Below are 12,974 nucleotides of genomic sequence, written 5' to 3'. Positions count from 1 at the left end.
TGCAACTAGGATTTGAATATTGAGGTTTATCGCTCTTTTTTTTCCAATTCTGTTTGAACCCTATTGAAAATGAAATCTGCTGAATAGAACATACATTTTTGTACAGTGCTTAAGGAAGTATTTTCCATGTGAATGTCGTTTTTCCGTCTAGTGATCACTAAGTAAATGCTGCAGTTGCTTTGAAATGAGTAAATGTTGTTAACACCAAATCCCTTGATGGATGTACAGGAATATCAGACGAAGAATTCGTACACAGTTGAACAATGGGATACAGGATGTGCGTGAATTGACACCGCATATCAGTCTGATCGCCAGTTCCTCAACTAAGAACGTTATTGCTCAGTGCACAGAGTTGCCCTGAAACGTAAAAATATACGCAGATAATGAATTGAAATTAAGTAAAATAAACAAGCCTCCTGTTTCAGTGTCAGGGAAATGGGGGTGTTTTTTACAGTGAATATGGTAGCTTTCAGCTTCTGGAGAGCTCTAATTCAGTCTTATGGCCAAAATGCGAGTTTACAAGGTATTTCATACTACTGAGCCCGTGATCGCTCGCTGATAGACTGTTGGTGGTGTGAAACTTGCAGAAAAATTGAAGCGGTGCCAGACAGGAACTCTGCCATCGCTCTATGGACTGAGATGCGAAGGCATGACTCACGGCCGTGTACGAAGAGGCACAGCCTAGAGAATAGTCTCCGGAATGAATTTTTACTCTGCAATGGACAGTGCACCTCATTCAAAACTTCCTTATACACTACTGGCCATTAAAATTGCTACACCAAGAAGAAATGTAGATGATAAACGGGTATTCATTGGACTAGTATATTATACAAGAACTGTCATGTGATTACATTTTCAGGCAGTTTGGGTGCATAGATTCTGAGAAATCAGTACCCAGAACAACCACCTCTGGCCGTAATAACGGCCGTGATACGCCTGGGCATTTAGTCAACCAGTGCTTGAATGGCGTGTACAGGTACAGCTGCCCATGCAGCTTCAACACGATACCACAGTTCATCAAGAGTAGTGACTGGCGTATTGTGACGAGCCACTTGCCAAGCCAGAGATCTGGAGAATGTGCTGGCCAGGGCAGCAGTCGAACATTTTCTGTATCCAGAAAGGCCCGTACAGGACCTGCAACATACGGTCATGCATTATCCTGCTGAAATGTAGGGTTTTGCAGGGATTGAATGAAGGGTAGAACCACGGGTCGCAACACATCTGAAATGTAACGTCCGCTGTTCAAAGTGACGTCATTGTGAACAATAGGTGACCGAGAAGTGTAAACAATGGCACCCCCTACCATCACGCCGGGTGATACGCCAGTATGGCGACGACGAATACAAGCTTCCAATGTGCGTTCACCACGATGACGCCAAACACGGATTCGACCATCATGATGCTGTAAACAGAACCTGGATTCATCCGAAAAAATGACGTTTTGCCATTCGTGCACCCAGGTTTGTCGTTGAGAACACCATCGCAGCCTCTCCTGTCTGTGATGCAGCGTCAAGTGTATCCGCAGCCATGGTCTCCGAGCTGATACTCCATGCTCCTGCAAACGTCGTCGAACTGTTCGTGGAGATGGTTGTTGTCTTGTAGACTCATGGATCGAGACGTTGCTGCACGATCCGTTACAGCCATGCGGATAAGACGCCTGTCATCTCGACTGCTAGTGATACGAGGCCGCAGGGATCCAGCACAGCGTTCGGTATTAACCTCCTGAACCCACTGATTCCATATTCTGCAATCACACCTTGGATCTCGACCAACACGAGCAGCAATGTCGCGATACGGTAAACCGCAATCGCGATAGGCTACAATCCGACCTTTATCAAAGTCGGAAACGTGATGGTACGCATTCCTCCTCCTGACACGAGGCATCACAACAACGTTTCACCAGAAAACGCCAGTCAACTGTTGTTTGTGTATGAGAAATCGGTTGGAAACTTTTCTCATGTCAGCACGTTGCAGGTGTCGCCACCGGCGCAACCTTGTGTGAATGCTCTGAAAAGCTAATCATTAGGACATCACAGCATCTTCTTCCTGTCGGTTATATTTCGTGTCTGTAGCACGTCATCTTCGTGGTGTAGCAATTTTAATGGCCAGTGGTGTACTAAAACTCGATGTCGACCCCAGTTGTGAGGTCAGTGCACACTCCGCTGCAGAATGAAAATTAACTCCGTTTGTACTGTGTTGCAAGACCCACCGATGAAACAAGTTCTGTTAGTGATGTCCGGGATATGAGCTCCCCAGAACACTTCTCGAAGTGCCCTAGCTATTCGGAGGATTTGCTCTTAATGCTTCGGTCCACACATAGTTTTATAACAAAATCGATTGCCTGCAGCCTTTCTTTCGATGTTAAGGATGGCTGCAGGTGTTCCATTTTGTTACAAATGTGAACGGCCGAAGTTTCTCAAACTTTCAATTGAAAGGGTGGGCACACAAAAACAGATAATTTTAGTGTATCAGAAAATTTCGTAAGAGTGAGTTATCTATTGCCAGATGGAAACTCACTCAGGATTCATTAGATGAGTCTCTTGAAAAAAGACAATTCATTACACGTGGCTGTTTAATTACCATAATTTACAATGGTGTATTCACAAAATGCGCTTGGTCTCAAACATACAAATATCGGTGGAAGAGAACGCTGCACCACCAAAAGTATTTGCTGTTATGGAGCGACCTTCTACCACATAGAAACTTTACCGAGTCATAAGAGACCAAAGAGCTATGGGAAAACCAGATGGCAATACAGATCAGCAACAGTTAATAACGTGGTACTGATTGAAGTTTTGCAATACCTGTTGGCCCATACTCCTATGTCAGCCAAAAAAATAACCCAATTTTAATATTTGTTTCCAAAAAACTACCGAAGCCATCAACATAAATCTTGTTGCATATTATCTATATATTCTTAAACAACATTTTCTGATTTTATAAGAAAATCGGTAATCACTATGCCCTCCACATCCGAGGAGTTCAAGTTGCTCTGTCCAAAATTAGGTTTGTCCGTAATGGAAGTCCTGGATATGCAAATCTGATCCGAAATCAAAAAGCAAACAATTTTCTTTTTATGCCGGATATTGCACATGGAGTAATAGTGCAAGTCTTTCAAACTTAAAAAAAATGATTAAAGGGCGGACGTTTGAGACATGGATCTAGTTCTGAAGTGTGCTTTTGGTCACCTTTGCTGTAATCAAAAAAATTGGTTCAAATGGCTCTGTGCACTGTCGGACTTAACTGCTGAGGTCATCAGTCCCCCTATAACTTGTTGTTGTTGTGGTCTTCAGTCCTGAGACTGGTTTGATGCAGCTTTACATGCTACTCTATCCTGTGCAAGCTTCTTCATATCCCATTACCAACTGCAACCCACATCCTTCTGAATCTGCTTGGTGTATTAATCTCTTGGTCTCCCTCTACGATTTTTACCCTCCACGCTGCTCTCCAATACTAAATGGATGATCTCTTGATGCCGCAGAACATGTCCTACCAATCGATCAATTCTTCTAGTCAAGTTGTGGAACAAACTTCTCTTCTCCCCAGTCCTATTCAATACCTCCTGATTAGTTATGTGATCTACCCATCTAATCATCAGCATTCTTCTGTAGCACCACATTTCGAAAACTTCTATTCTCTTCTTGTCTAAACTATTTATCGTCCATGTTTCACTTCCATACGTGGCTACACTCCATACAAATACTTTCAGAAACATCTTCCTGACACTTAAATCTATACTCGATGTTAACAAATTTCTCTTCTTCAGAAACGGTTTCCTTGCCATTGCCAGTCTACATTTTATATCCTCTCTACTTCGGCCATCATCAGTTATTTTGCTCCCCAAATAGCAAAACTCCTTTACTACTTTAAGTGTCTCATTTCCTAATCTAATACCCTCAGCATCGACCGACTTAATTCGACTACATTCCACTATCCTCGTTTTGCTTTTGTTGATGTTCATCTTATATCCTCTCTTCAAGACACTATCCATTCCGTTCAAATGCTCTTCCAAGTCCTTTGCTGTCTCTGACAGAATTACAATGTCATCGGCGAACCTCAAAGTTTTTATTTCTTCTCCATGGATTTTAATACCTACTCCGAATTTTTCTTTTGTTTCCTTCACTGCTTGCTCAATATACAGATTGACTAACATCGGGGAGAGACTGCAAACCTGTCTCAATCCCTTCCCAACCACTGCTTCCCTTTCATGCCCCTCAACTCTTATAACTGCCATTTGGTATCTATACAAATTGAAAATAGCCTTTCGCTCCCTGTAATTTACCCCTGCCACCTTCAGAATTTGAAAGAGAGTATTCCAGTCAACATTGTCAAAAGCTTTTTCTAAGTCTACAAATGCTAGAAACGTAGGTTTGTCTTTCCTTAATCTAGCTTCTAAGATAAGTCGTACGGTCAGTATTGCCTCACGTGTTCCTATATTTCTTCGGAATCCAAACTGATCTTCCCCAAGGTCGGCTTCTACTAGTTCTTCCATTCGTCTGTAAAGAATTCGCGTCAGTATTTTGCAGCCGTGACTTATTGAACTGATAGTTTAGTAATTTTCACACCTGTCAACAGCTGCTTTCTTTGGGATTGGAGTTATTATATTCTTCTTGAAGTCTGAGCGTATTTCGCCTGTCTCATACATCTTGCTCACCAGATGGTAGAGTTTTGTCAAGACTGGCTCTCACAAGGCTGGGGCCTTGTTTCGACTCAGGTCTTTCAGTGCTCTGTCAAACTCTTCACGCAGTATCATATCTCCCATTCCATCTTCATCTACATCCTCTTCCATTTCCATAATATTATCCCCAAGTACATCGCCCTAGTACAGACCCTCTATATACTCCTTCCACCAGATTTCCCTTCTTTACTTAGAACTGGGTTTCCATCTGAGCTTTTGATATTCATACAAGTACTTCTCTTTTCTCCAAAGGTCTCTTTAATTTTCCTGTAGGCAGTATCTATGAGATTTCTACTAGCCCTTGTCTTTTTACCTACTTGATCCTTTGCTACCTTCACTATTTCATCCCTCAAAGCTACCCATTCTTCTTCTACTGTATTTCTTTCCCCCATTCCTGTCAATTGTTCCCGTATGCTCTCCCTGAAACTCTCTACAACCTCTGGTTTAGTCAGTTTATCTAGGTCCCATCTCCTTAAATTACCACCCTTTTGCAGTTTCTTCAGTTTTAATCTACAGTTCATAACCAATAGATTGTGGTCAGAGTCCACAGCTGCCCCTGGAAATGTCTTACAATTTAAAACCTGGTTCCTAAATGTCTTACCATTACATAATCTGTCTGAAGCCTGTCAGTATCTCCAGGCTTCTTCCATGTATACAACCTTCTTTTATGATTCTTGAACTAAATGTTAGCTATGATTAAGTTGTGCTCTGTGCAAAATTCTACCAGGCGGCTTCCTCTTTCATTCCTTACCCCTAATCCATATTCACTTACTATGTTTCCTTCTCTCCCTGTTCCTACTACGAATTCCAGTCACCCTTGACTATTAAATTTTCGTCTCCCTTCACTATCTGAATAATTTCTTTTATTTCATCATACATTTCTTCCATTTCTTCGTCATCTGCAGAGCTAGTTGCCATATAAACTTGTACTACTATAGTAGGTGTGGGCTTCGTATCTATCTTGGCCACAATAATGCGTTCACTATGCTGTTTGTAGTAGCTTACCCGCATTCCTATTTTTTTTATTCATTGTTAAACCTACTCCTGCATTACCCATATTTGACTCTGTATTTGTGACCCTGTATTCGCCTGACCAAATGTCTTGTTCCTCCTGGCACCGAACTTCACTAATTCCCACTATATCTAACTTTAACCTATCCATTTCCCTTTTTAAATTTTCTAACCTACCTGCCCGATTAAGGGATCAGACATTCCACGCTCCGATCCGTAAACGCCAGTTTTCTTTTTCCTATAACTTAGAACTATTTAAACCTAACTAAGCTAAGGACATCACACACATCCATTCCCAAGGCAGGAATCGAACCTGCGACCGTAGCGGTCGCGCGGTTCCAGACTGTAGCGCCTAGAACCGCTTGGCCACTCTGGCCGGATTCTGTAATCACTAATGAGTAATAAAATTTAAAAAATAGCCTATTAATCCTTGCGTACAGGCACGAAGAGTAATCCAACCAATTTTTAGAAGGGTAGCTCTATTAGTGTGCCAGGAATTCATTCCATCAGCTTGAAATACACTGTACCTCAAGCTTACGGAATGGATTGCGGGCAGACTAATAGAGGTATTTGTCTGAAAGTTGGTTGAAATCCTCTTCACGCATGTCCTCAAGGAAAAGTAGGCTCATTTTCGTTAATTTAATTAATTCCTTTGCTATTGCAAGGAACATCACCAAAACCATACGACATAACTACATCTTTATTTCAAACGTCCGCCATTTGAACATCCTTTTCGGACTTTCCTCACGGACACATCTCATTTTGGACAGAGAAACTTTAACCCGTCGGACGTGGGGCTTAATGATGACCGCATTTCTTTAAAAAGTTCGAGACGTTTGTCCAAGAATCAATAAATAATGTAAAAAAAGATTTACGTTGATTGCTTCATTAGTTTAAAAAAGTGGTAAAAGTTGCCTGTTTTGTGGGCTGACTTAGAAGAATGAGGCATCAAATTAAATATGAAGATTTTGCATGGCAGTATAGTTCAATTTTCACTTACGCTTATCTGTCTTTAAGCAACGGAATGGTGCTAATGGGCGATGACCAAAATCACTTGCATAATGTCCAATTTGACTATTCTTGGTGGCGACTGTAGATTAGTCATGAGACATTGATCTGATACTGTCTAGCGATTGTCTGACTAATGTCTGAAGGTACTCCCTGTTAGGTGGACCCGTCTGTCCGATTATATTACCATCTGGAGAACGAATATCTACTTGGAAACTATTTTTGTGATGTTAGGCGAATGCGAAATGCTGTTTAATACATGCACCCTCTGGATCCTAACCTTAACTACTTAGCGCCAGAGATTTCGGCAACTGCGCACTCTTCTAGGCAGGCTGTGTCCCGTATCTACATCTACATCGATGTGCCTGCTCCGCAGTTCACATTTAAGTGTCTGGGAAAGCGTTCATCGAACCACTTCCACTCTCTAAGTGCGCGGCAGAAAAACGAACACATAAATCTTTTCGTGCGAACTCTGATTTCTCTTATTTTATTACAATAATTATTTCTCCCATTGTAGATGAGTCTTAACAAAATATTTTTGCTTTCATAGGAGACGTTGGAGATTGAAATTTCGTGAAAAGATCTCGTCGAACGGAAAACGCATTTGTTTAAGCGACTCCTATCCCAACTCTCGCACTCTCTCCTCTACTTCTCGCAATAAAGAACGAGCTGCCGTTCTTTGAGGTTTTTCGATGTCATCCGTCAGTCGTAACGACGAGCAAACGTAGTGTAGGAAATCTCTTTAGTGGTTTCATTGTTTCGTCTAAGTGTTCTGCCAATAAGACGCAGTCTTTGGTTTGCTTTACCCACAACGTTATCTATGAAATCGTTTCAATTTAAGTTGTTCGTAATTGTAATTCCTAGGTATGTAGTTGAATTGGGAGTCTTTAGATTTGTGTGGATCATCGCTTAAGCGAAATTTAACGGATTCCGTTTAGTACTCATGTAGATGACCTCACTCATTTCACTATGTAGCGTCAATTTCCACTTTTCACTCCATGCAGATTCCTTGCCTAAATCATTTTGCAATTGGTTTTGATCTTCTGATTACTTTACTACGCGGTAAATGGCATCATCATGTACAAACGATCTAAGATGGCTACTGGGATTGTCTCCTAAATCGTTTATACATCATACAACACTTCCTTGGTGAATTCCATGTATCACTCTGTTTTACTCGATGGCTTTCCGTCAATTACTACGATCTGCGATCTTCTCGAAATGAAATCACGAATTCAATGGCACAACTGAGATGTTTCTAAAAAGCAACACGATTTTGTTATAAGCTGTATAATCTGGGAAATACATAATACATCAATGGACGAAACTTACGATAAATTACAACATACCAACTAGTTTACCGAATATCCGTTATAGGATATTGTTTTAATATTTCGTTAACTAACAAAATATCTTTTTTACTCAGTTGCTATCAGTATAAAAACTTGGTTTAAAACTGTAAAAAGTAGTGTCTTTTCTCCGCGAAATACTTTTTCTATGGTAGACGAGGCCAAAGAGGTATACTATCTATCGACGCTAGTGTGGTGCTGCCTAGTTAGACGCTTCGATAAAATGTTGCTGCAGGCTGGACTGGAGGCACGCATGATACCGTGTCGGCCACCATTGTCCGGAAATCTCTAGCGCCTCATACACGCAAGTGCACGGGAACGCATTCGTTGGCGACATATTGTGTTCCATTCACAGGAAAACTGCTTCTGATCGCGCCACAGAGGTGATCTCGTGCGATGCTACCATAATGATAACAATATGGCACGTTCTATTGTTGAGCGGCATAGGTGAAAATACGTCAAGTGTGATGCTGTGGCGGTCATCGGGATACAGTATTCGACTTCTATTCGTAATTGTTTTTGAGGGCTGCCTGAATAGCAGCTGCCAGATCAATGAGTTTTTAGAATTCCTCCTCCAGTGATACATTTAAGGAGGACAAGGCCCGATCACATGTGAAGGGGAATGCGCCTGCCTTCTACGAAGGTCGTGAAGTGGCAACTCTTCCTCTACTTTCCACGATCACCTGTCGAATCATCCCTCGGATTGGACCGACCGGTTAGCGGTTGTTTCGCCACTGTCTTCAAGTGACGACTGTTATCTTTGATAGTTTATGGACTCATATACAGAAACTCTTAATTTAAGAGCTTGGTGGCTAAAAATCACGTAGAATACCGAAAATCATAGATCGTTTACAGCTCTGTCATGCTAACCACTTATTTACCGTCACGTATCAATTTGTGACACTCAGTTGATACAACTAATTTGAGTTGCTGCTCACGCCAGATTTAGGTAACAAGGTTTTCTAAGACCTGGCACAAAAAAAAGTGTGTGAAATCTTATGGGACTTAAACTGCTAAGGTCACCAGTCCCCAAGCTTAGATCCTACTTCACCTAAATTATCCTAAGGACAAACACACACACCGTGCCCGAGGGAGGACTCGAACCTCCGCCGGGACCAGCCGCACAGTCCGTGACTGCAGCGCCCTAGACCGCTCGGCTAATCCCGCGCGGCTCCTGCCACATGACAGTCTTCTAGTAATCGTTCAAAATGTAAGTACATTACCGTCACGCAAGGAAATTGAAATATTACGTTTCCACTACCCAAGCCAAAACTGGAAAAGTGTATATACACTCATGCTCATAAATTAAGGATAATGCTGAGACATGGCGAAACAACGCTCTGGTAGGCGGTTTGCGGGTGTAAATCACCTCGTGGTATGACCATGCAGTGCATTTGATCTGCGGTGGTCGCACGGTGGCGTTGGCAGCAGTCCACATATGCAGAGGTGTGTTGGTGCATCTCAGAGTACGGTGCAGAGAGTAAGTGTGCAGACGTTTTCACCCGTGCTAATGGTGACTGTGTATTGAAAATGAACACATATTGATGACGTTATGTGGGGTAGAATACTAGGGCAACTGGAGGCTGGTCAAGCACAGCAGGTCGTAGCACGGGCCCTCCGTGTGCCACAAAGTGTGATCTCAAGATTATGGCAACGATTCAAAGCAGACACGAAACGTGTAGAGGGCTACAGTACACCAACACAAGAAGATCGATATCTCACCATCAGTGCCCGCAGACGGCCACGTAGTACTGCAGGTAGCCTTGCACGGGATCTTACCGCAGGCACTGGAACCGTTGTCTCTAGAAACACAGTCGACAGACGACTGAACAGACATTGTTTATTCGCCCGGAGACCTGCAAGGTGCATTCCACTGACCTCTGGTCACAGGAGAGCCGGTAAAGCCTGGTGTCAAGAACACAGTACATGGTCATTGGAACCGTGGTCCCAGGTTATGTTCACGGACGAGTCCAGGTTGAGCCTGAACAGTGATTCCCGCCGGGTTTTCATCTGGCGTGAACCAGCAACCACATACCAACCCCGTAATGTTCTTGAAAGGGACCTGTATGGAGGTCGTGGTTTTATGGTGTGGGGTTGGATTATGACTGGTGGGTGTACACCCCTGCATGTCTTTGACAGAGGAACTGTAACGGGTCAGGTGTATCGGAACGTCGTTTTGCACCTGTATGTCCGCCTTTTCAGGGGTGCAGTGGGTCCCACCTTCCTCCTGATGGATGATAACGCACGGCCCCACCGAGCTGCCATCGTGGAGGAGTACCTTGAAACAGAAGATAGAAGGCGAATGGAGTGGCCTGCCTGTTCTCCAGACGTAAACCGCATCGAGCACGTCTGAGACACTTTCGGTCGACGTATCGCTGTATGTCTTCAAACCCCTACGACACTTCAGGAGCTCCGACACGCACTGGTGTAAGAATGGGAAGCGGTACCCCAGGAGCTGCTCGACCACCTGATCCAGAGTATGCCAACCCGTTGTGCGGCCTGTGTACGTGTGCGTGGTGATCATATCCCAAATTGCTGTCGGGGTACAAGCGCAGGAAACAGTGGCGTTTTGTAGCACATGTGTTTCGGGACGGTTTTCTCAACTTATCACCAATACCGTCGACTTACAGATCTGCGTCGTGTGTGTTTTCTATGTGTCTATGCTAATAGCGCCATTTTTGTGTAGTGTCACGTTGTGTGAATCCACATTCTGTTATTATCCTTAATTTATGAGCATGAATGTAGTAAATCCCTGCAAGAAATCCAATCACAGTATGAAATGCTGGTCAGAAGATCTGAGACAATAATTAATGTTAAAAAGTCGACAGATGAAAATTTTATTTCAAACTTCTAGACTTTAACGTGTTACCAGATTGTACCAGCTACCGTGAGAACACAGAATATATTTCCCGAACGTTAGTTCCTGTTTCTAGCCAAGCAGCTGGAGGATACAGCTTCTGCAACAGTTTCGGATTATTCCAAAGCAATAAATATGCAGTTCTTCTTGAAAAATATAGTAAAATGTAATCGTTCCAAACAATTATCGTAATTATTCATTATTGTAATTATATCACAAATTGGGTACAAGTTTAGTATTGCTGATACAATGTTGTACAGTATTTCCTACTTTAAATACTCACAAGAAATATTTTATTATGTTTCAGGGCTACGGCTACACAGATGACCGAATCCTTGTAGCCTCCAGGATTAAAGTGTGGCAGATGTCAAAAAACATACATAGATGATGAACTAGGGGATATGGAAGATCGCAGTAGTGAACATAAAACCACTTTTCCTCGCATGCTACACCTGTCGAGTTTGGTTGTTACATGTTCGAATATTTAGCGTACACAGGATTAACGCTCAAGAAGAAAGCACAGTTGCCGATTCCATTTCGTCTGAGAAAACTATGAACAAATCCCAGAAAAAAAAAAACGCCTGCGTGAATTCCGTTTGGCTGATTGAACAGCACAGAATATGATGAAGGAGATATCCTGAACACAATGGACGCTAACATTGTTGAAAGACTTGTATTGTCAGAAGAGAAGTGTGCTATCTGAATGACTTTTCTCGGAGCTATACAAGTGTGATCTATACTCTATAGTCAGTTCAGTGTGTTTTGCTGTAGTCCTCGTGAAACATGAAACATGAATTCAGAGGAAATTTTTCAATGTCACGCAGCGATGGCGTCGACAACATCAATTTTCCGAGTGGGTACATGCGCTTGTTTTGTTTTTGAGGAAAATTAGACGAATTTTTACTTTGTCCCTCTCAGTTGCATGAATATACAATTTACTGCTGCAGTGATTACCGTTTTCGGACTGACATGCCCATTCCTAAACGACACAGCTTGTTATTAACTGCAATTAGTATACACGGTGTCGAAACGCACGAATAGCTCTGTACAAGAAATTCAAACTGTGATCAACAAAGCGGACTTAACATCTGGTGTCATATGTCCCCTCGACTTTAGTACCACTTACGCCTAACTAGCATAAGGGCATCACACACATCCATGCCCGAGGCAGGATTCGAATCTGCGATCGTAGCGGTTGCACGGTTCCAGACTTATGTGCCTAGAACTGCTCACTCACACCGGCCGGCAAATTATAGGAATCACATATGGATGCCACTGCGAGAAAGAGCTGCAGATAGAATCAACACATACTAGAAAATTCCAATAGATCGAATTTCACTGCTAGGAAGTAACAGTGTTTCTGTTGCTTCAATATTCTAAGCCTCAAGCAGAAGAGCTTTTCCATATACGAGCATACAGAATGATCCGAAATTAGCGCACTCGGACGCCACACCGCGGTTCCTTGCAAACTAACGGCACAAAAATTTTCGGTAGAAAATGGACTTCAAAGAAAGGCGTTTTGCAACATTGTAACGACTTGTCCGATAAGAATCTTCATTCAATAAACGCAGCCCTTCTGCCCAGTGATGGCAGTTGGTATTGATGTGCGTTGGAAGCTTTTAGTTCCAGGTCTAGGTGGTATTTTATTGTATGTTTCTGATCTGCCCAGTAATGCTGCAGTACATACTTTGTCTTAAACAGTATGTATCCTACAGATACAGTTTTTTAATGTTAAACATACCAATTATCGGTCACACATGTCTGAAATCTTCATGAAGAGTAGTAATCAGTCATAAATAGTCATAGCACAGAAATAATCAAAAATTTATCAGTGTTGAGATGGTAGACGTACTACAATCAATAAGACTGGCTAGCTGTAATATTTTAAATACACTATAAGTGACAGAGTGTCTCTTACAAGATATACATAATCATCACCGCAGATGTACAAATTGATCTCCCTACGTCTCCAAACAGCAAGCTACTCACTGGATCACCTCGTCTAAAAGTGGAGTATTGAAAATGACTGTACCTCATTTTTAGTTAGTGCTATATAATTGCACATATGTTG

The sequence above is a fragment of the Schistocerca cancellata genome, chromosome 2, assembly GCF_023864275.1.
Source record: "Schistocerca cancellata isolate TAMUIC-IGC-003103 chromosome 2, iqSchCanc2.1, whole genome shotgun sequence".
Taxonomy (NCBI): Eukaryota; Metazoa; Arthropoda; class Insecta; order Orthoptera; family Acrididae; genus Schistocerca; species Schistocerca cancellata.
This window is presented reverse-complemented; position numbering follows the sequence as displayed.